Raw genomic sequence first — 22860 nt, 5'->3', positions numbered from 1 at the left:
TAGAACATTCATATGTCTTAGAAAACATACCATAGATGAGCAGAATACCTTCATAAATTAGAAAGCATGTATCATATTTATAACAAGGGAGCCTGCCCTAGAATGAGAAGTTGAGAAAGTAAGGGGAAACTTTCAGAGACAGAGGCCTTTGAGCTGAGATCTGAAGGATGAGGAGGGTTACTATGAAGCAGTGGGATGAAGAAGCATCTTCTAGACAGAACAACATGATCAAAGACCGGGCATTTGGGAAGAGAATGGAGAGTTCTCTTCATCTCCTCTCTTCAGGAGGCGTCTTGGCCTGAGCTCACAGACTGAGTGGAAGAGTGGTGATTATCGAGGTTAGGGAGGTAAGCAAGGGCCAGGCCAGGTGACATTTTAAGCAGTGCTGAGGATGCTGTGCTTCACACTAAGAGCAGTGTGAGGTTACTGTTACTTCACATTTAAAATTAAAAAAAAAAAATAGGAGTAAATGTGAAGGTTTTAAGCAGGAGGGTAACATGAATGATCAACTTTGCACTTGTAAAAGATTTCTTTCTGTTCCTAGCAGAGTTTGGGCCTGAGAAAAAAGGGGGAATCAATTATCAATTTGTTCTCTGATGTCCAGTTATTATAAAGATTTGATGGGAAAAGAAAATGAGGAATATACTCTATAAAGCTCTTAGAGGAATCCTAAGATTCCTCTAAGGAAGAATTCCTTCCTTCCTTCCTTCCTTCCTTCCTTCCTTCCTTCCTTCCTTCCTTCCTTCCTTCCTTCCTTCCTTCCTTCCTTCCTTCCTTCCTTCCTTCCTTCCTTCCTTCCTTCCTCATCCATCCCTTTCTTCCTTTTCATCATCCTTCTTTTCTTCTAGAATACATGTCTCCATTTGTAATCGTACATTATTTGCATTTCCATTTGACTAACACCCATCTATTCCACTAGTCTGTAGAAGAGCAGGGACACATCGTTTGCTCACCATTGTTTCTCTTACTCAGCAACAGAGCCTGGCGTACTTAATAGGAGGTCGCTAATACTTGCTGCATAAATAAAAACAAATAATTTTTAAAAGTGCTTGAATTGACTTGCTAATGGAACTCAACTATTGTCTTAAGATACCCTTAACACAGTAATAATTAAAGTATGAAATTATGTATATGATCTTTTCTTAATGGTATATACATAGGTGGGTAAAGAGCAGTAAATGCAGAAGGAAGTTCAAACCTTGAAAAATGTCGGTATCAGGCACTATTCTGAGTGCCTGTAAGTTTGTCTAATGTGAGGACACTCGTTCCCACAATAAGTAGACAGTGCAGTAGCATTCATGAAAGAATACCATATTAGTTTTGCCTATGACCTTCAAGAAAACAATTGTTTGACCAAAGGTTGATAGTAATAGTGAAATCGATAAAAGGGAAAAAGTTGGGAAACGTGAAAATGAAGCACCCAGACCCTGTTGAAAATTTCCAGGGAAATAAATATTTAGTTACTTCATAGCGAGAATGTCATGTTTTGTGATTCAAAATGTTTCATGCCTCACAGCACACAAGTTATGAAAGATCAGTCAGTAATCAAAGTGTAATACCATCCGTTAACCAAAGCAACAGATGACACAAAGATGATAAATGAAGTGTCTCTTCAGAAATGGAAGAAAAAGGAATGAAGATCTCAGACGTTAAAATTGGTCTGGCTTTCCTCTGGGGTTTCTGAGGGGATTTTACATTTAAGTTTTCTCACTTGGTTTCTCCCATACATTTATGTGAATTTGAGTCCAGAAAATGCCTCCTTAATGCTTTCCATACAAACTCAAATCAACAAAAATCATTAGAATATACAGAAAAAAGAGACTAGGTGTTGACTGAGGTTTTTATCCTAGGCCTGATATTAAATAGTAGTGTGACCTTCATGAAATAACTTCTCTCTTGAATCTTATTTACTTGCAGTATAGAATTTAGTGAGAAACATACAAATGATAATTACTGTGCCTCCTAACACCTACTGGAGAGGTGAAATACTTTAATTCTTCCTTCCACCTTAGTGCATGTGCATGTGTGTGTGTGTGAACTCAAGAACTGTTCAGCGAGAAGCTCAGAAGCCTTTCTTTGATCTCCCTCTAGAATCTATTCCTCGCCTACCCAAGGATGCATGGCATTCCTTGAAAGGGGCACAGCATTTCATTCTATAATTAGCATTAGAAATTAATATACAAATCACCCTAGGAGGGGGGACAGATAGAATTTCTTAGTTATACTTAAAAAGATTTCAAGGAAATCTGTTTCTGAGAGTAAATTGTGACCGAGTTAAAAAGCTGAGATAGTGAATACTGAAGAATGGGGAAGAATAAAAATGTGGAAGCTTAGAACACCAAAGCACATTTCACTTGCTTCACATCTTTGCTGGAAGATGGCCCTAGGGAACAACTTGGAGGAGACAGTTACATATACTTAAGTGTTGGTAGTAAACACCTCACTACCATCCCTAGAGGAACATAAGTGGATAAGGATGTTCCTTGGGCCCAGGTTATATTATTTATATATATGAGGAATGGTTCCCATCCCTAGGAACCATACCTACGAGAGCCCATCTGATTATAAAAGAGCAAATGGAACATATTGGAATTCCAGTGTTTGAAACACAGAGAGCAGTGACAGTTCAGGGAAGTTACTGTAACAACTTTTGCTTGGTTTTCACCATGTTTTTATATATAATTTTTGTTTACTTATTATTTGGCAGCCAGAATGAAAACCGTGTCTTATAAAAAATATCTGTAGAATATGGGGATACTCTGGGCACTTCATATATCCTTATGCTAATAATAACAACTAGTTGCTAAGGATCACAGTACAGATGGCAAATACAATTACTAGGAGGATGCAGCGTTCCTGACAATCTCATTTAGTCTGATTTTGATGAAATCACAATCCAATGAAAATGAGTTTCTGTGTTTTGAAGATCATTCTGGAATATTCTGGCATATTCTAGCTTGAAAATTAAATAGTTGTGTATTCTTCTGTATGTAATGTTAGTCTCCTGTCCTTCTCAACACCCTTCAAACCCAGACTTTTCTTGTTTTCAATTAACTTTAATTTTATTTCTTTTTCTGTTATAATCATTGAGAAAGAGTAAAATGAAAATGAAATCCAGGAGGCTGCTGCATCTCAATGAGGGTATGTAATTGGGGTCATGTTGGCCCAGATCCTGGAGTTCTATGGAACATACAGGGATAGGAAAAAAAGGGTAAGACATAAGTTTGTCATTGACATTCCAGGAGAGCCAGCAATCGGACAACAGGGCAAAGCCTGAACCAGGCAGAAGAGATAGATATTTCAGTCAGAAATAGGACTCTGTCTGTGACCACTTGGGTCAACCCCTCAAAGCCCTTCATCTTAGTGTACTGTATTAATGCTAGATGATTCCCACTCCCAGGGGCATTCATAATGGGTGTCTTAAAGATGCTGTTGGACTTCTAACACCTCCTGGTGCTTAGGATTCCTTCCTCTCCTGCAACAAATAATATTTATCTTAGCCTTGCTCAGCAATCCAAGAGTCCTTTCAAGATTTGAAATCCAAATTCCTGTTGAGAATAACCATCCTAATCATATAGGGCTGAGGAAATGCTATGAGACTAGGTGCAGACGTGAGGAGGGTAAAAACAGAAAAGAAAATTATAACGAAACACAGGATCTCTATACCCTAGCATGCCCCTATAGCGTGAGCCATAACTGCGGATTCTTGATATCACGGTGAACTTAAATAATTTCAACTGAAACCTCTTGAATGGCTCCAAGAAGGACTTCCTTAATATTATGTTAAGGGTAAACATAGTGTATAACAATCTAGTATGCCCTTTAGTGTTTAGGTCTCCCAGAGACAAAAGGCAAATAGATTATCAAGACAGCGAACACAGAATTATAGATATACAAGGGGCCCCTAAATATCACTTAGTTTTCACCTCTGCTTGTAGATAAATAAGTCACTCTGAAAATGTCTTCATTAATTAATTAACTAATTAAATCTTACCTAAAAAGTCTTCTGACAACCAGGATAACACTGTTTTTCTCAACAAAACACTTCAGAATTCAAGTGTCTAATATATAATACAAATTTATTTGACTTGTTTAAGGTGATTTAATTTTTTGTCCAGTTTCACTATTTTTCATGTTACTTTTAAGGTGATTGCATTTTTTTGTCCTCTTTCACTATTTAAGGTGGTTTCATTTTTTTGTCCTGTTTCACTATTTTTTGTGTTACTTTTCCTCTCATACATATGCATATCTACTGTTCTATTTTTAGATAAAGATATCTAAAGATGATTTTTTAAACTTAGTTATGAAGTTAAAATTATCTAAGACTATATATTCACTTTTGATGTGTAAATTAGAGTGACAAATATGGTCTTTATAAACATGCCTTTTTATGTGGCATGTACCTGGCTGTTTTACAGTACCAAGGGTGGCGATGAGGAAAATTCTTGGGGTAAAAGGTCATCCTGTGACTTGGTTCGTCTGCTCCGGTTTTCACTATAATTTTGTGTCACATCTTTATTTCCCTGTTGAGTGTTCTATTTGAAACTAAACCCGTGAGGAAAAAATACCTCTTATTTACATGTGGATAAGACAGAATGAGGAAGGGGGGAGGAATAAGACAGAAGATCTCTTATGGACTACTCACTGCTTGCTTCAGGGATATTTTTGAAAATAAAAATTAAGCCTACATGCCCCAAAATGCCTGGCAACCAGGGCTCTGCTGAGTTGCACACTGTGCATGACTCCATAGCCAAGTTGGGACGGCCTCGGCCACTCAGCCTGGGCTCTGGGCCACTCTGGTCAGCGGTCTTGCCAAACAGAACATTCCAGGGAGAGCATCTCTCCACAATTTTGCAAATGAAAACTCTAATAGGAAATGTTAGACGTAGTCACCAAGTACACCCTACAGAAAGCTTGCTCTCAGTCATTGCAGATGCCATGTTAATATGGTGGCTACTTTAACTCAAGTCCCCAGTGAGGCTGAGGTGAAAATGAAAATGATCAGTTCTCCCTAATGCTTGACATATTCCTGTTCCTCCTACACTAGGAAGGCATGATCTTGGGCAATGCCTCAAGATGCCATCTCACCCTAATTCTCAAATAATCCCACTGTCTTTTTTCTATTTCTATAACTGATTTTTGGCAGTACAGGAGGTTGTGAGTGGACAACATGTGTGTAACTAAACTCATTAGCAGCAACAGCCAGCTTAGGTCTCAGGAGACCATTACTTAAAGCAGCGGTTCCAAGTGCTGTAAAACTGCCATGAAGTGGAGATTTGGAAACATCTGGGTCAATTGGATAATTACAAACCGCCAAACCAGGTCATCCGGGTCAATCATATTTCAGTTGGGTCCTGAATGATTTAATCTGGCTGCCTAAAATGATCAGATTAAGTAGAAAACTGCCAAGCTGTTATATTTTTTGGTCTGTAAATGAAAAACTGTAAGAAAAAGTAGTCTCATAAATTGTAGATTGTAGGGAATTGAGCAAAATCCAGCAGATCCTTCCCATAGAGTGCTCTCTAGCAATCGAGAAGAGATGTACATGCATATACTTCAATTCTGTGGTGTGTCTAACACTCTTTACCACGGCAGTTTTTGCATTAGGAGGAAATCCATAATGGAACTGGCCAGCTGGAGATCTGATTATTTTTGAAAAACAATGTGATTCTTGAACATTGTTTTCTCTTGTGGAACAAGAATTTAAATTCGTGAAATTGCTTCACTCTTCCCGGACCCAAAGGAAAATTAGAGTGTGGATTCTGAAATAGGTTGTACTTCTGGACTCATTGGTGCTTAATAATAGATATCTCTAACCCCTAGACAATTAGCTAGTGCTCATATGTACTTCTCTTGACTCACAAGGGGAACTAAAAAGGGTAAGGATGAACGTAAAACCTAAGTGGATTCTTACATTTTTCCCCACAGTCAAAATGGAGACTTGAAAATTTAATTATAGTGTCTGTTCACATTCAAGGAAAGGAAGACTAAAGCAGCTATCTAGAATATCATTCAAGGTCAGAGCCCACCATGGTTTCTGACAGTCTGAATTTGTCTCCAGCTGTGTGCTTACTCTCTCTCCCTCATGTTCTGGCCCTCCTTTCTCAGGACTGACAATGGAATTGTACAGATCCACAGTAATCTCAGGACAATGGAAACCTTCACTTCTGAGAAGATTACTCTTCTTAGGATTCATAACCTAGATCTCAAGTCTGCATCTCTGTTCATTTCTAGCACAATTAACAAGACAGACAGTTAGCAAATAACAGGAAAAACTCTTTTTGGTTACCCAGAGTATATTAGCACATGCACTATGAAACAGAAATATCTATTTATGGCATCTGTAAAGGAAGCTCTAATCTGAGCAGTGGAAAAAAATAGTGAACAATAATGTTGTCATCCACAGGCATTCATCTATTTCACCCCTTGCTTTTACTTTCTGCTTTTTCTCCCCCCTCCCCCAATAAACTGAGTAATTTAGACATTTCCTACAATAGGCCTTCATTACAGTCTACATGTTTTATGGATATGCATTTAGAAATTTGCTACAAAGCTTGAATTTGAGCAAGGCCATCCATGCAAGAAAAGAAAGCACCGTTGACATCTGCTGAAGTGTTAATTTCTCTAAAATCAGAAGGTATTAACACAGTCCTTCTCTTGCTGAATAATAAGTTTTAAAATTTTTGAAATAATGCCAAAGGGCTTTCATGCAAAGATTCTATCACCATATCCCTGACTTTCCTGAAATGTGTGGGTTTTTTTTAAAAATCTTTTATCCTAAATTTATGGCTTAAAATAATTTTATATATATTTAAAGACCAGTATAACTCATGTACATTCACAACATCAGACAGGTTTCTTTTTTTAAAAATTGGACAGGAATATTTTCTCACAGAAAATATTTATGGATGTGAGAAGGCATTTTCAAATTAGCGTCATCACTTAATAGTAGACAAGTGAAAGCAATAGAAGTGAAATAAGCGGAGAATATTTTCCTTTCCATCCTCTGACATACTCTCCCTTCCCTCAAAGTAGATAGGATGACACATGGTATAATTTGAGTTGCTTACATTTTTACTATTCAGTGATTTTTAACATCTATGGAAAAAGCTAGACCCTAAGCAAAACACAAACCTCTTTCCTCTCCCTTTTATGAAATCTCCATTTTTCTCTCATATTTTAGCTCAGATCTTCCAGAAAGCAGAGTCTACAGAAAAGGGTAGTGGAGGTAGATTATTTGGGGACGTAACCCAGGAAGTAGGAGTGAGGGGCAGGGGAACCGAAACAAGGTATGAGTGAAAGCCAATTAAAGAACTTGGTGAGTTGGCTTCCACAACAGATGATCAGTGCTCAAACTTGGGAGGAGAGGGGGAACAATTGTTCATAAATTCTCCTTCCTGTTTGGTCAAGAATAGTCCCTGTGCACTAACAACCCCTCACTTCTAGGGTACAAATGCATGAATGCGAAGTGAATTTCTGTGGCCATCCCATACTCCCACACTAAAAAATATCTAGGGCAGAGGCTAGAAGTACATGCAGCTAGCCAAAGCAAGGTATTATCAGGTTACACCTGTGTAAATTTGGCCGAAGTCTAAAAAGAACTAGTCAAGGCAGCAATATTAAAGAAAGAGAAGACAAGATGATTGAAGTGCTTGCACAAGAGGTGCTCCTGAAATCACATTAATGGCCCATTTTGCCTCATTTTTCTTGTCTTTGTGGAGCAATGCAACCTGGCAAACTCAACTACTTACAAGGTTCCTAATGGTTCATACCTTTTAGAGGTAGCTGAACTTTTAAAGAAACGTTTCTTAAGGTAGAATATTGTGCATTATTGGGATATACATTTCTATCAGACAGGTCTGCCCAGTTCTGTCTGGAAGCAATCATGGATGGAAACCATCTACTGCACCTACATATAAATTTCTTCTGTCCACTTGTTAGAATGGCATTATGACCCAGGGAGGTAGCAGAGCAAATTGGGTTTTGGGCTGGGGTCAGGAGACTTTTTATAAGGGTAATCTTTTCATAAGTTAAGAATTGCTTTCATCTTTTTGGATTTAGTCATATAATCTTTCAATTAATTTTGGTAATTTACATTTTCCTATAAAAGCATACATATCTATCTAATTTATTTGTTTTAGAGCCCTTATAAATGCTATAGTTTTTTGTCTTTCTATTTAATCCTATATATATATATATATATTAAAATCTATTTAATCCTATGAATTTATTAATCTATGAATTTTCCTCTGAGTACTCCCTTGGCTAGATTCCATATGGCTTCCTTAGGGTTATTGATTTCTAAATGTTCTGTTTTTCAGTGGCAATTTCTACTTTGAGGTGATAAATATTGAGGAAAGTATTTTAATATTGCTAAATGATTAGATTTTTAAGGTTAATCAATTCCTGTGAATTTTTAATATTAATTAAAGAAGTTTGCCTAGGGAATAAAACCCATAAAATGCCTCTTTTCAGGAATTTATTAGTATGCTGATTAATGGGCATTGGTAAAAAAAAGTTGCATTTATGTTTATAAGGCATATGTTTGAATATATTCAGTATATTTAAATCATATTCTTTATAGCACATGTATCATTATTTATATTTCACTCTTTCATCAAATATTACATGATAGTTCTATAACCTTAATATTTTGTTTCTTTCAATTCTTCCTTACAATTTAGATAGTTCCACAAAATTTTATTAAATAAGTAATTTATTATCATTAAATCTTTTGTGTAAATTGCATAGTTTAGCAATATAAAAAGGACACCTTTCCCCTATTTTGTGCTTTTTGTTTTTAACTCATTGTCTAATATAGTATTCAATGCCTTCTAATAATTTGAATGTATTAGACATGCTTTGTAACTGTTTTAATACTTAATATTTTTATGTATGTTTGTCTTAAGTACATCATTTCAATTTTGTTTTACCATATAATCTCTCCTATTTACATTTATTACTATAATGAAAATATTTGGTCTTACTTCTGTTTACTTATTAAATTATTTCTATTTTTTACTAATGCTTTCTCGATATTTTGTTTTCTAATTTTTGCCTTATGGATTATTTATTTAATAGACTCAAACAAATATAAAAACCATTGTTTTTATATTTTCTATTGTTTTAGACAACATGCATCCTTTTTTCTGTTTTACATTTAAAATTTTTTTAACTTCTATGTTGAGTGAGATGCATTTATCAAAAAAAATAATCTACTTTATACTACAGGTGGAAAAGTCAGAGTTAGCCAGATGCAATTAAAGGAGTTAGAATATGAAATGATGAAGAATTGTGCCTATCAGCTTGATCTTGAGCAGAAAAGAAAAGAATAGGAACAGAAAAGGTAAAACTCAAAAAATACCTTGCATTCTCTTAACCACTCTTCTATTGTTGCTGTAAGAAATAACCCTAAATTTAGCAATTTAATGCATCACAAATGTATAATCTCACAGTTTCTGTAGGAAACTCCTACAGAAGTCCTATGAATAAAATTGACAAAAAACAGATTAACAAGAGGAAAACAGAGTTTATTAACACACACAGCATGCATATATGTGAGAGGACTTCAGTGATGAGCAACTCAAAGGGGTAGTTAGAACTTGGGCTTGTATATAAAATCTTAGCAAAGAAATTAAACTTTGTAGAGAAGTGCTAAGACTAAGAAAAGATTTTAGGCTTCCAAGGTGGCAAATTGTGGGAAGGTGAATATATGGTAAGATTTGAAGTAAGATTTGTTAGTAAAGGTCTATCTTAGTGCCAAATTTCCACTTTCTTTGTGGCCATGAAACTTCCTCTTGAGAGAGGATTTACAGCAGTCCTCATTTATCAAAATCTTCTGCTTTTAGTCAGACAAGGAAAATTATGGAAGCCTTTTATCTGTATCTGTTGAATCTCAAAAGCTTTCAAGTCAAAATAACTCTTTTGTCAAAGTGGCATATTTAAGAATGACATATTTGGGGGGGGGTGTAATTTGTTTCCTGTTCAATAAGGCTGTTGGCAGAATTCAGTTTCTTAATGGTTGTAGGACTGAGGTCCTCTTTCCTTTCTGACTGTCAGCTGAAGGCTGTTCTTGACATTGAGATTTCACTGACTTTCCTCAGCTTCCTCCATCATCAAATCAGTAATAATGGGCCAAGTTCTTCTCACAATGCATCTCTCTGACTGACTCCAGCTGGAAAAATTTCTCCTATGTTAAAGGCTCATGTTCTTAGATTAGGCTCAAATGAATAATCCAAGATAATCTTCCCATCTCAAGATCCATAACCTTAATTTTATCTAGACAGTATCATTGCTATCTAACATAACAAATTTATATATTTTTAATTTTTTTATTTCAGCATATTATGGGGGTACAAGTGTTTAGGTTACATATATTGCCTCCCCTAGATGGTGTGCACCGCACTCATTAGGTGTGAATATATCCATCCCCCTCCCCCACCACCTGCCTGACACCCAATGAATGCTACTACTATATGTGCACGTAAGCGTTGATCAGTTAATACCAATTTGCTGGTGAGTACATGTGGTGCTCGTTTTTCCATTCTTGGGATACTTCACTTAGTGGGATTGGCCCCAGCTCTATACCTGGATATCTTTTAAAATCTGTAACCTATGTTTTTGGTTGCAATCTCACCTGAGAAGCTTACCTTACACCAACTTGTCCTGCTGTATTATGCCATGGACCAAGATCGCTTAGTGGTTCCATCAAGTCCATGCCTGCCCTGACGTCTGGACTTATGAGTCCCCATCTCACACATCATGCTCTTGTCACCTTCATCTTTTCAAAGAATTCGAGCTCATGCAAAGGTTAGGAGAAGCTACTGTGCCTTTCACTGTCCCTACTGTGGGAGCCAGTTGGCCTTCTGGTTTTGGTGAAACCTGCTTTATCAGAGGGCTCTCTGACCATTTACAGGAGAGGTAGGATCTCTGTGGCTGCACTTGTTTTATGGATTGTTTTGTAGTGATACTTGTCCTGGCTATTTGTGCCGTAGCTCCTGTCACTGCCTGCTGTAAGTTCAACTTCATCAATAAAAAGAATGTCTCTGATAATAAAAAAAAGCAAATGCCACATGTTCTCACTTATAAATGAGAACTATCTAAAGGATATATATGGTCACTTTGGAAACTATGAAGGGGGGAAAATGGGAGGGATGAAGGATAAAAATCTACCTATCATGTACAATGTGCAGTATTCTGGAGATGTTACACTTTTGAAAGCCCTCACTTCAGCATGATGTAATTCATCTATGTAACAAAAAACACTTGTCCCCCCTAAATTTTTTAAATAAAAATTTAAAAAAGAAAGAAAATCCATATGCAAATGAAGTAAACAATAATTAAAGAAAGACTCACATGTAGTGTGGAAAACCAACATCAAGGAGGAGTATTAAAGAAGTTTAGAAATGGATTTTTGTTCGAGACCAAGAAAGTATTAATTAATATAATATTTGTAAAAAGAGGCCGGGCGTGGTGGCTCACGCCTGTAATCCTAGCTCTCTGGGAGGCCGAGGCGGGCGGATTGCTCAAGGTCAGGAGTTCAAAACCAGCCTGAGCAAGAGCAAGACCCCGTCTCTACTATAAATAGAAAGAAACTAATTGGCCAACTGATATATATATAAAAAATTAGCCGGGCATGGTGGCGCATGCCTGTAGTCCCAGCTACTCGGGAGGCTGAGACAGAAGGATCGCTCGAGCCCAGGAGTTTGAGGTTGCTGTGAGCTAGGCTGACGCCACGGCACTCACTCTAGCCTGGGCAACAAAGCGAGACTCTGTCTCAAAAAAAAAAAAAAAAAAAAAAATTTGTAAAAAGAAGTACAAAGGAGACCTAGGTGTTGTAGACTTATTGGACTTATTGCTACCCATGCTGACCTAGATTAGAATAGATGCCAAGTAATAAACTATATAGTTTAACATCTTAGTTGTCTTATCTATTTACTGCTATTGTGCTTGACAGACTGTATTGCTGCTTGACAGAACCCCTATTTAGTAGGAAATGTTCTTTGAGCAAAAGCAGACACTCTGTGTTCTGGTACTCTGTGTAGGAGTTCAAGGCAATCTAGTCATTCTAGACCTTGAATTTTATCCCCTGCCTTTATGAGCCCAGATCTTGGATTTTACTAGTCCATCCTGGAGAGCTAGGCCAATCCTGGGGAAGTAGACAGGGGTACAACAATTTATTTCTCCACGTCTGAAGTCAAGATTGAAACATCGTATTAAGAGTCTCATAAAACCTTTGCCCTTCTCTTAGAGACAATGAATTAGCGGTGTGTATTTATTTTTCTCATTTTACTTGCCCAGTTTCTCAATATTTTCTAATTTATCTAAATTTTGCACCTAGATTATTCTTTTTATGTTCTTTTTATTTTGTTTGCTTGCCCTTTTGAGAGTGAGATTTAAATTTATATTCAATTTTATAAACAGATATATAGTCACTTGTGTCTGTCTCTATCACTAATTGTATTGCCAGACCCTTTATAAAACTCTTTTGCTATTCTTCAGCTCTTGTTTGCTTCACCATGACATTATATCAATATATATTATTTCAATATGTGCCCAGAGTAAGAACAATGGAAATATTTTTTCTGAACTATTTATTTTTTGAAAGTCATTTTGCTGTGCTGATATTCAATCAGGCTCTATAGAAGAGTGCTTTTTTTCTTCCAGCATAGTTTGGATTTGTCTCTATACAAATTTTATCCGCTTTAGACTGAAATACTCAGGCTCTGATTTCTATATTGGTCTTCAAATTTATTTCCTCCCCTGTCTCTACCCATTTCTATCATCCTCAAGCTGGTGCCAATTCACCTTCCTAAAACGTTTTTACCTTACTGATTTCTTACTTGTGGTCTTATTGAAGTTTTCTGATGCATGTGACTCCTGCTTGAATTATCTTCTCCATTTCTTTCCCCTAATTTAATTCTTACATTTCTTTCAACACCAAATTCAGGTTATATCTTCTTTATCTGATAGTATCTGGAAACTTCTCCTTGTCTCAATTCATACAATGTCTATCATTACACATGTTTTATGCTCTTCTCTCATTGTTTCTGTGACTCTTATGCCCCCTATCATATTTTAAGTTTCTGTAGGTAAGTGATTGTCTCTTCTTTATTCATGGCCTTCCCAGCACCTGGCAGGGTGCTACATTCACAGTAAAGGTCTGAAAGTGATATGTTGTCCAATAAATAAATAACAAGTAAGTTTATGCTAGGTGACTCAGTGCAATATTTTAATATAACTTAAAATTTGAACATAAAAATAAAAAATGCATTTTAAAATGAAACTGGGAAAAATAGAATGAAAGCTAAAGGTCTCCTTATCCCACCTTTTCCCAAAGTAAACTCTTTGTGTTTTTTTCATGCATAGTTAAAAGAAATATTTTTGTTTACATCACACTAACTAGAACTCTATTATTCACCTATGTGTGGATAAAATATATAGAACTCATATCATATATACTATTCTATATCTTTTTCTCTCTTAGTTTGACAATCTTTCCATATCAGCATTTTCAGATATATTTCATTATTTTTTAATGGTTACATAGCATTTCATCATATAAGTGTGCCAAGCACCATCTTCTATTCATACACTGTTCCAAACAAAGCTGTAAACAATGAAACAGGAAGTAAACATTTCAAGCAAAAATGAATCTCTACAGAGCCTACTGCAGTGGTGCAAATGCATCATAATTCTCACCTTAGGTTTTTATATAAACCTCTCATCTCCAAAACCAGAAATTTATATTACTAATGAGGAGAAGAGCCTGAGAAAGAGAGTGAGAGCCTCTTAATTTCACACAAAGTTTTAACACTAAGTGATTCAAATTTGATTAAATGTTCAGTTAGTGAAAGGAAATACACTATGTTGAACTCAGTAATAAAAAGTAATCAAGTAAGTATTTGTGCATCTGACTTTTGTGACTGAAATGATCATACTTGCAATATTAATTTTCTTGGGACTGTGGAAGTGAGAGAGGGAGCCATGTGGCTATCTCGAGGAAGAATGTTGCAGGCAAAAGCACAAAGCAAATACAAGGCTTTGGCTTCAAAGTGTCAGCTTGTCTGGGGTGTTGGAGAAACTGAAGGAAAACCAGTGTGGCTTAAGCTGAATGAGAAAGAGGGGGAGTGGTATGAAATGAAGTCAGAGAGGCTGTAGAAGGCCTTGCACACCATTGAAAATACTTTGCCTTTTTCCTGAATAAAATGAGAAGACATCAGGAGAGTTTTAAACAGATGAGTGACTTAATCTCAATTATATTTTAATAGAGTCATATGCTGTTCTAAGAACACATTGACAGGAGCCAAGGTAGTAGAGAAACTTGTTAAGAGGCTTTGTAGTAATCTAGGTAAGAATGATTATAGCAATGGACTGCGAAACCTAAGCTGTGTAAGAGAAAAGTGAAGGCACCAACGTGGAGATGGACAACGAAAAAATGGAATCAATAGAATGTAGACCCTAATGGGGTCAAAGAGCTAGTGGTGAAGTAGGGACACTGAAGGAAATGAGTAAAAGAAATAGAAACTATTGGCCTGAGAGTGGGATGCTTGAAACTGACATTATAAAGGACATGCAGTCATGGATGATGACAAGGTAATGTCATTTATGATTGCAGGAAAAGAGAGCTGAGGTAGGGTGGAGGATAAGGTCATTGAGGGACAGGAGGTTGAGAAACTGAGAGGCCAAGTGGGACAGGAGGTTGAGAAACTGAGAGGCCAAGTCAATGAAAGGTTTATCTACGGAGACATCCATAACCTCCTAAGTTATAACCAGAGTTAAGTTAGAGAACCTGCTATTGAACCAGGAGCTAAATTCAGGGAATGATGAGGAGGGACTCAGGTGGCTATATCAAGGGGGTTACAGTGGTTAAATCTGATGCAGTTCTCCTTGTTCGACAGTTGAACATTTATTTCTTAAGAAATTCTTATATCTCATGCAGAACATTTGTAGACAAGTGTCATGATTAGCACAATTTAGGATCATGGTTACAAGAACTGACTCCTGGAGCCAGACAGCCTGGACTCAGATGTCATCTGCTATTTACCAGCTGGGTGACCTAAGGCAGAATGTTTTGTCTCATCTGTAAATTAGGAATGATGAAAGTGCCTCCTTCACAAGGTTGTTGTGCATCTTATTTGAGATAATATATGTAAAGCACATAGACCAGTGCCTGGCACAGACTAAGTACTGTGTGAGTGTTTGCCATTAATAACGTCACATTCTTCACTTGGGTATCACAGGGCATGTCAAGAAAATAGTCACCACATGCATTGTAAGTTAGATGGAGAGAAAATTGGTAGAGAGCAATTTGTCAATGCCTTTACATAACAATACTATTCCTAGGAATTTATCCTTTAGCTATACTTACACCTTTATAAAATGACATACATACAAAGATATTCTTGCTATATAATAGTAAAAAGTTTGGGAAAATGTACATCCATAGACTGTATTCTTATGCAGCTCTTAAAAAGAATGCATTAGCTTCCTAGTGTTGATGGAAAATTCCCCAGGATATATCATGAGGTGAAAAAAATCAAGTGTACACACACACACACACACACACACACACACACACATTGCTAGCATTTGATATATACATATGTATTTCTCTATGTGGAGGTTTGTAAATGAATGTAGAATTTTTGAAAAGTTACACTGGAAGCCTCTAGTGGCCTCTCATGGGGAAATCTGGGTCATCAGGAGATAGGGGTCAAGAGAAGTCTTCCTTTCAAGTTTATATTGTGTGATAGCTTTTATATTTTGTATTGTATATGTGTTCAAAAAATAATGTTTTAAAAGTAAGTTTAGATATTATGACGTCAATTTCACATTAGGAGCTTGTTATTTCAGTAAATATTTCTTGACCCCTTCACTGCATGCCCAAGTCCATGGTAGGTGCTACGAGAGAGTGTGGGGAAGGTGAGCATTAGTCCTTCCCCTCAGGTGCTTGTTGGGGAGGGAAGAGGCACCCACACAAATAACTAGAAAATAATACCAGAAGTGTGAATTTGAACATAGTCAAATGTTCTAAAAAGGTTAAGAGACTGACAACTTTGTTTCTACTTAGGGCTTTTAGATTGGAAAGTAGATCTGGTTGTATATTTAATTTCTTCAGGGTCTCTTAGGAAAAAGATCAGTATCTATATACATATGTATTTAAAACAATAAACAAGAAATAACATTCAAAATCATCTTTCACATTACAACAACACAAAAGTAATACACCTAACTAACTATCCTTATTCCAGTTGCTTTCTAGTACCGCTACAGCTAAAATGCTCTATTTATTTAAACCTAAATTTAGCTTGGGGCAACTGGGCAGCTCAGGACACTGCAATAAAATGTTAGCAAATGGCTCTGTGATCCACGGCTGCTGAGGAGAATGTAGGACGTTAGTGTTTCCAATGAGTCTTAAGACCATGACATACATGGAAAAGAAAACAAGAAAGAAGAAGTGTTTGAGATTCTGAGAGGGGACATTGAAAATTACCTCCAAATAGAAGCTGACCTTTTATTTTTCTTATCCTGAATCCCTTCCTAACTGAATGCCACTGTCATGTGCTGGAAGAGCAGGCACGGTTTCTGTGCTACAGGCTATAGCCCGTGTGTGAACAGAGCACAGTTTCTAATCCTGTAGCAAATATAAAATTAACTTAAAAATGACTTTCTGTTTCAGTTTGTTTGCTCATAAGTCACAAAGCACTGATAGATATTCGAGGAAAATGAAAGCAATAGGCTCAAAGCCGTTCAACTGAGAAAAATACCTGCTTTGTGAAACAGACATTTCTGAGAAACCTCTAACCTCAGCCCTCCAGCCCCAGCCCCACATTCCTTCTGAAGTCAGACATTTAGGAGAGTGTGCTGTGTTGAGCAACGCTGCACCGCACATGGCTGCCTACCAGGGAAGGCTATTTCTATGCTAGGTGGATTCCAAAGAAATACATTGAGCTTGAGGCTAATCCTGGAGACCGGCTCTTACCCAGAGAAGGCCCTTGTGGTCTGGAAAGCCCATCAGACCCATCAGAGTAATTCAGAGATGGAGGGTTTGGGTTCACTCTAGGACAGACACAAGAACTACTTTGGCTAAATAGTCTTGAGTCGTCCTGATGCCATCTTCAAGTCAAAGCCCAAACTGACCTGGTTTCTCAGGAGTCTTTGTAAGAATTTCCACCAACCCCTGCTCTGCTCTGTGGCCAGTAATATGCCAGGGTATAAGACCATGAAGTAAAGAAAGTTAGATCTGGTAGTGGTTTGAGAGTATATCACAACAAGTAAGAAAGGTAAGGATCAGATCTACCAAATGCCCTAATATCTTCACCATAGATTTAGGTTTCAGAATACTTGTGAGAGCATCAGACTTCAGATAACCCCATGCCTGCCCCCACCCTTTTTGTGGATTTGACCTATCTGATGAGCCTTTTGCCTAAAATACATGCGAGGACCAATCAGACCAAAATGAGTCCTACCTTAGTTTCTTCATAGTGTTTCTGGCAGCCCCTTTCTGTTTGGCTGGACTCAACTTGCAGTATCCCTTACACAAGATAGATTTGTCCTTTTTTGGCTCTGCTCAGACATCCTTCAAACAACGGGCACTTCAACACTAATCTGGATTCATTTAAAATGTTTGTACCCGATAGAGTGGGTAATTTCAGTAGTATTCTGCCCTGGGATTGCTCCTCTGAGCTTGTCTCCACTAGATCCATCCACCTAACTCAAAGCTCCCAGAAAACCTGATAGTCTGGGAAGCACTATTTAGAACATTCCACTGAAATGTACCTTGACTGAGACTTCCTGGGGACTTGGTCCTAAACAGGCCCCACACTCATCCATGACATCTCAGACAAACTGAGATGAATGAGACAACTTCTAAATGAACAGAAAAAAACAGGAATATAATCACAGGTCCACCTTGACAAATGATACCTTAAGGGATGCACTTGTCTTCTCATTCCATGGGTGTAATTTTAATAATGAATAAAATTACAGGAATAACTTGGAGATATTATAGGTTGAGTTCCAAACCACCAGAATAAAATGAATATTATGATAAAGTAAGTCACACAAATTGTTTTAGTTTCCCAGTGCATATAAAAGTTATGTTTACACTATTAATATATTGTAGTCTATAAAGTGTGCAATGACACTTTGTCTAAAAATATGTGCATACCTTAATTAAAATACTTTATTGCTAAAAAATATCAACAATCATTTGAGCTTTCAGTGAGTCATAATTCTTGCTGGCAGAGGGTCTTCCCTTGACATTGATGGCTGCTGAGTGATCAGGATGGTGGTTGCCAAAGGTTAGGTTGGATGCGGCAATTTCTTAAAATAAGAAAGCAATACAGTGTGCTTCCTCGATTGACTCTTCCTTTCACAAAAGATTTCTCTGTAGCATGCACTGCTGTTCAATAGCATTTTACCCACAGCAAAACTTCTTTCAAAATTGAAGTCAATCCTCTCAAACCCTGCCACTGCTTTATCAACTAAGTTTGTGTAATATTATATATTTGTTGTCATTTCAACAATGTTCACAGCATTGTCACCATGAGTAGATTCCATCTCAAGAAACCACTTTCTTTGCTCACCCCTAATAAGTATCTCATCATCTATTTAAATTTTATCAGGAGATTACAACAATTCAGTCACATCTTCAGGCTCCACTTCTAGTTCACTTGCTATTTTTACCACATCTGCAATTACTTCCTCCACTGAAGTTTTGAACCATTCAAAGTCATTCATGAGGGTTGGAATGAACTTCTTCCAAACTCCTATTATTGTTGACACTTTTACCTCCTTTCATATATCATGAATGTTCTTAATAGCATCTAGAATGGTGAATTCTTTCCAGTATGTTTTCAATTGACTTTGTCTAGATTCACCAGAGGACTCACTATATATGGCCACTATAGTCTTACAAAATGCATGTCTTAAATAATCAGACTTGAAAATTGATATTACTTCTTTATCCATAGGCTACAGAATGGATGTTGTATTATCAGGCATGAAAACAACATTAATCTCCTTGTACATCTCTGTGAGAGTTCTTGGGTGACTAGGTGCATTGTCGATGAATAGTGATATTTTGAAAGGAATCTTTTTTTCTTAGCAGCAGGTATCAACCGTAGGCTTAACATATTCAGTAAACTGTGTAATGAAGAGGTGTGCAGTCATCCAGGTTTTATAGTTCCATTTGTAAAGGATAGGCAAAGTAGATTTAACTGAGTTCTTAAGGGTCCTAGGATTTTCAAAATGGTAAATGAGCTTGGCTTCAACTTTAAGTCACCAACTGTATTAGCCCCTAAAAAGAAAAAGAGTCTGAACTTTGAAGCTTTGAAACCAGGCATTTACTTCTCCTCTCCAGCTATAAAAGTCCAAATAGGCATCTTCTTCCAATATACAGCTTCATCATCTAGAGTGAAAAGCTATTGTTGAGTATAGCTACATTCATCAATTTTCTTAGTCAGATCTTCTGGATAACTTGCTGCAGCTTTTCTATCAGCACTTGCTGATTCACCTAGCATGTTTATGTTATAAAGATGGCTTCTTTCCTCATGAGCCAAACTCATGGGGTTGGGGTTTTGAAACAAATAAATACCTTCTAATTATATCCATTATTTATGTTCTTCTTGTCTATATATTTAACATAAAACTTTTCTGGTGTTGATCATAGTTACTTCATTCCTTTCCTTCCAACTATTGAATTGTTAGCCTGAAATTCCAATCCAATATCTTTTCCTTTAAGAAACTGGTGAAGAGTTCCCCTGACTAAAAGTGCAGCTGGTCTTCTGTAGCTTCCTCACCTCTCTCAGCCTTCATAGGACTGAAGAGAGTTAGGGCCTTGCTCTGGATTAGGCTTTGGCTTAAGGGAATGGTGTGGCTGGTTTGATCTTCTATCCAGACCACTGAAACTTTCCCCATATTGGCAATAAGGCTGTTTTGTTTTATCCTTTGTGTGTTCACTGGAGTAACACTTAATAATTTTCCTCGAGACCTTTTCTTTTGCATTCAGAACTTGGCTATTTGGTGTAAGAGGTCTAGCTTTAGGCCTGTCTTGGCTTTCTAAACATCTTCCTCACTAAGCTTTAATCATTTTTAGCTTTTGATTTAAAGTGAGAGATATACAACTCTTTCACTTGAATATGTAGAGGCCACTGTTGGGTTATTAATTGGCCTGATTTCAATATTGTTGTATCTCAGGGAGACCCAAGGAGAAGGAGAGAGATGAGGGAACAGCCAGTGGGTGGAGCATTCAGTAAACACAACATTTATTGATTAAGTTTGCCATCTTATATAGGCAGAGTTTGCAGTATCCCAAAACAAATTATCATAGTAATATCAAAGATCACTGATCATAAATCACCATAATAGATATAATAATAATAAAATTTGAAATTTTCTGAGATTTATCTAAATGTCACACAAAGACATGCTTCATGCTCACATGAAGTGAGCACATGCTGTTGGAAAAATTACGCCAACAGATTCACTGAAGGTAGGGTTTCCACAAACCTTCAATTTCAATTTGTTAAAAAAAAAAAAAAACCCAAAAACATAAAACAATGTCCATGAAGCACAATATAGCAAAGTGCTAAAAAAAACAAGGTATGCCTGCATTATGCTTTTATGTACTGGAAGGTACGGTACTTCTTTACTCTTTAAAAGAAAAATGAAAAAAGGACAAAAGGAAATCTTGATCTCCTTGAATGGTCTAATTCAGGTTCCGGAAGTTGACAGAGCATAACAAGTACTTTTTGTCTCCTAGACCCACTCTGCTTCCAAAAGGTCATTAGAGAAGGAGCAAAGCTGAAGCATGCAGAAGAAACATTGCATTTTTAAAAGACTGTCAGATTGTGTGATTGATAATATATCCAACTCAGTATATTGAAACAGTAAATAAATAGGGTCCATGTGCCTTAAATTAATACAGTTCCCAAGAGTGCCTTGGTTTCAGTGGTATCGTTTATGCTCTGCAGAATCTCCCTCAATAAAACAATGCCAATAAAGTAGCAGAAAGCAGGCTCTAAGTCAATGAGCTCCTCCTGAGAGCTGCAGCTGTACTTTGTGCTGAGGGATGTTTATGGCAGGTTCCCTGTCTTCAGGGAGCCCACAGTCTAGTCTTGGAGGTAAACTCAGACCAAAAAGCAGCACAGCAAAGGGTACTAAACATCATGTAATTAAGTGCTACATTTTTTCTGAGGCGAAGACTGGCCTCATCAGGGAAGACTTTGTGAAGTGAAGGGTCATATGTGGCCCCTGGAGGCAGGATCAAAGACAGGTGAAAAGACAGAAACAGAATGACCCCCTGGAGGTGGAACAAACATGATGTATTCACAGGCTGTGAAAAGGCCAGACTGATTAGAAGAGGCCATCTGTGCCATGTTCATAATTTCAAAAGTACCACTTTTAGATCATGCAAAACAGAGGGAAGAATATATTGATCTAATGAATTTATGTCAAGGTTAAAAAGATATGATTCATTTCCCTTTGGCTTTCCATACATAATATGACCATGAAAGTTGTTTCAGAAATGGCACTATGGTTACAAGTCTGGCGGTGGGGTTTAGAAACAAAGAAAGACTTTCTAATTGTACCCATTATTTTATGTTCTTATTGTCTATATTTAACATAAAGCTTTTATGGTGTTGATCATGTTACTTAACTTCTTTCCTTTACTTCCAACTATTGAATTGTTAGCCAGAGAATCCAATTCAATACCTTTTCCTACATGAAACTCGTAAAGAGTCCAGCTGACTAAAAATGGAACATCAGGATCAGATAGGATTCAGGAAAAGACATAAAGCAAAAGAGAAAAAGGAAGGCAGTTCTGTGCAATAATCTTCATTTTGTATTTAAAATAGAACATAGATGCAGCTAGTCTATAGAGCTCTGTCTGTCACTAATAAGCATATGACCTTAAGAAGAGGGAAATAATGATAAAACTTAACTATTTATAATAAGCAAGGTGCTAAAAATGTTGTGACTATGTTTTGAATGTAGATATTATCCTAGCATTTACTCATTTCTTTTTTTGTAAGTATAGAATGGTGTTTTCTTGCAAAATATACATAATTGCCAAATCTACTGTTTCCTGTTTCATTAAAATGATTTTATTCCCTGGAAGAAATCTTATGCCTCTAAAAGTGTTGGGCAAAATTTGAAATTAATGAATAAAGAATGCATATGACTTTGGAACAGTCCTTGGGGAGCTGGGGCCATCTGGCAGTATAATTCACAACCCACCTGGGATATGTTCTTCTAACTGTACACTGCTCCCTGGTTTTGTACTTCCTGATGAAGATCACGTAAGAAATTAGCAGCCTTCTGCTCAAAATGCAATGGTCTGATACCTAACAACACATTTCTAAAAACAAAATGTAAAATATATCCCTTAACCTTTGACAAGCTATTCTTCACAGATCTGTAATTTGAGCTGCTTCTCAGTCAGCATCCGTGAACAGGTATCCCAGAAACTGCATCCTGAGGTCACAGACGATGGATGGCCTGCCAGGATGACACTCCCCAAGTGCCACCAGAGAGAAGGACATGTGATCTCCCTGTCCCTCCTGAAAAAGATGCAATGGACCCTCATCCAGACCAGTTCCTGCAAAAGTCAAAAGAAAAACCCTAAACAGCAAAATACTTTTATTAGAAGTCTAAAAAATTTTTGAAAGCAAGGAGTTTCCCCATCACGCAAACCTATGAACCACAATCAGGAAGACAGTCAATGGGTGTTTCCTGTCTTTTCACAAAGAGGTACTATAGAAGTTATGTAGTTACTAGAATGAAAGATAAGGAGTTGACTTTCTAGGGAAAGTCACTTTCTGGGGAAGTGGAAAGGGTACGGACTTGGGGCAG

The sequence above is a fragment of the Microcebus murinus genome, chromosome 11 (assembly GCF_040939455.1).
Source record: "Microcebus murinus isolate Inina chromosome 11, M.murinus_Inina_mat1.0, whole genome shotgun sequence".
Lineage (NCBI taxonomy): Eukaryota > Metazoa > Chordata > Mammalia > Primates > Cheirogaleidae > Microcebus > Microcebus murinus.
This window is presented reverse-complemented; position numbering follows the sequence as displayed.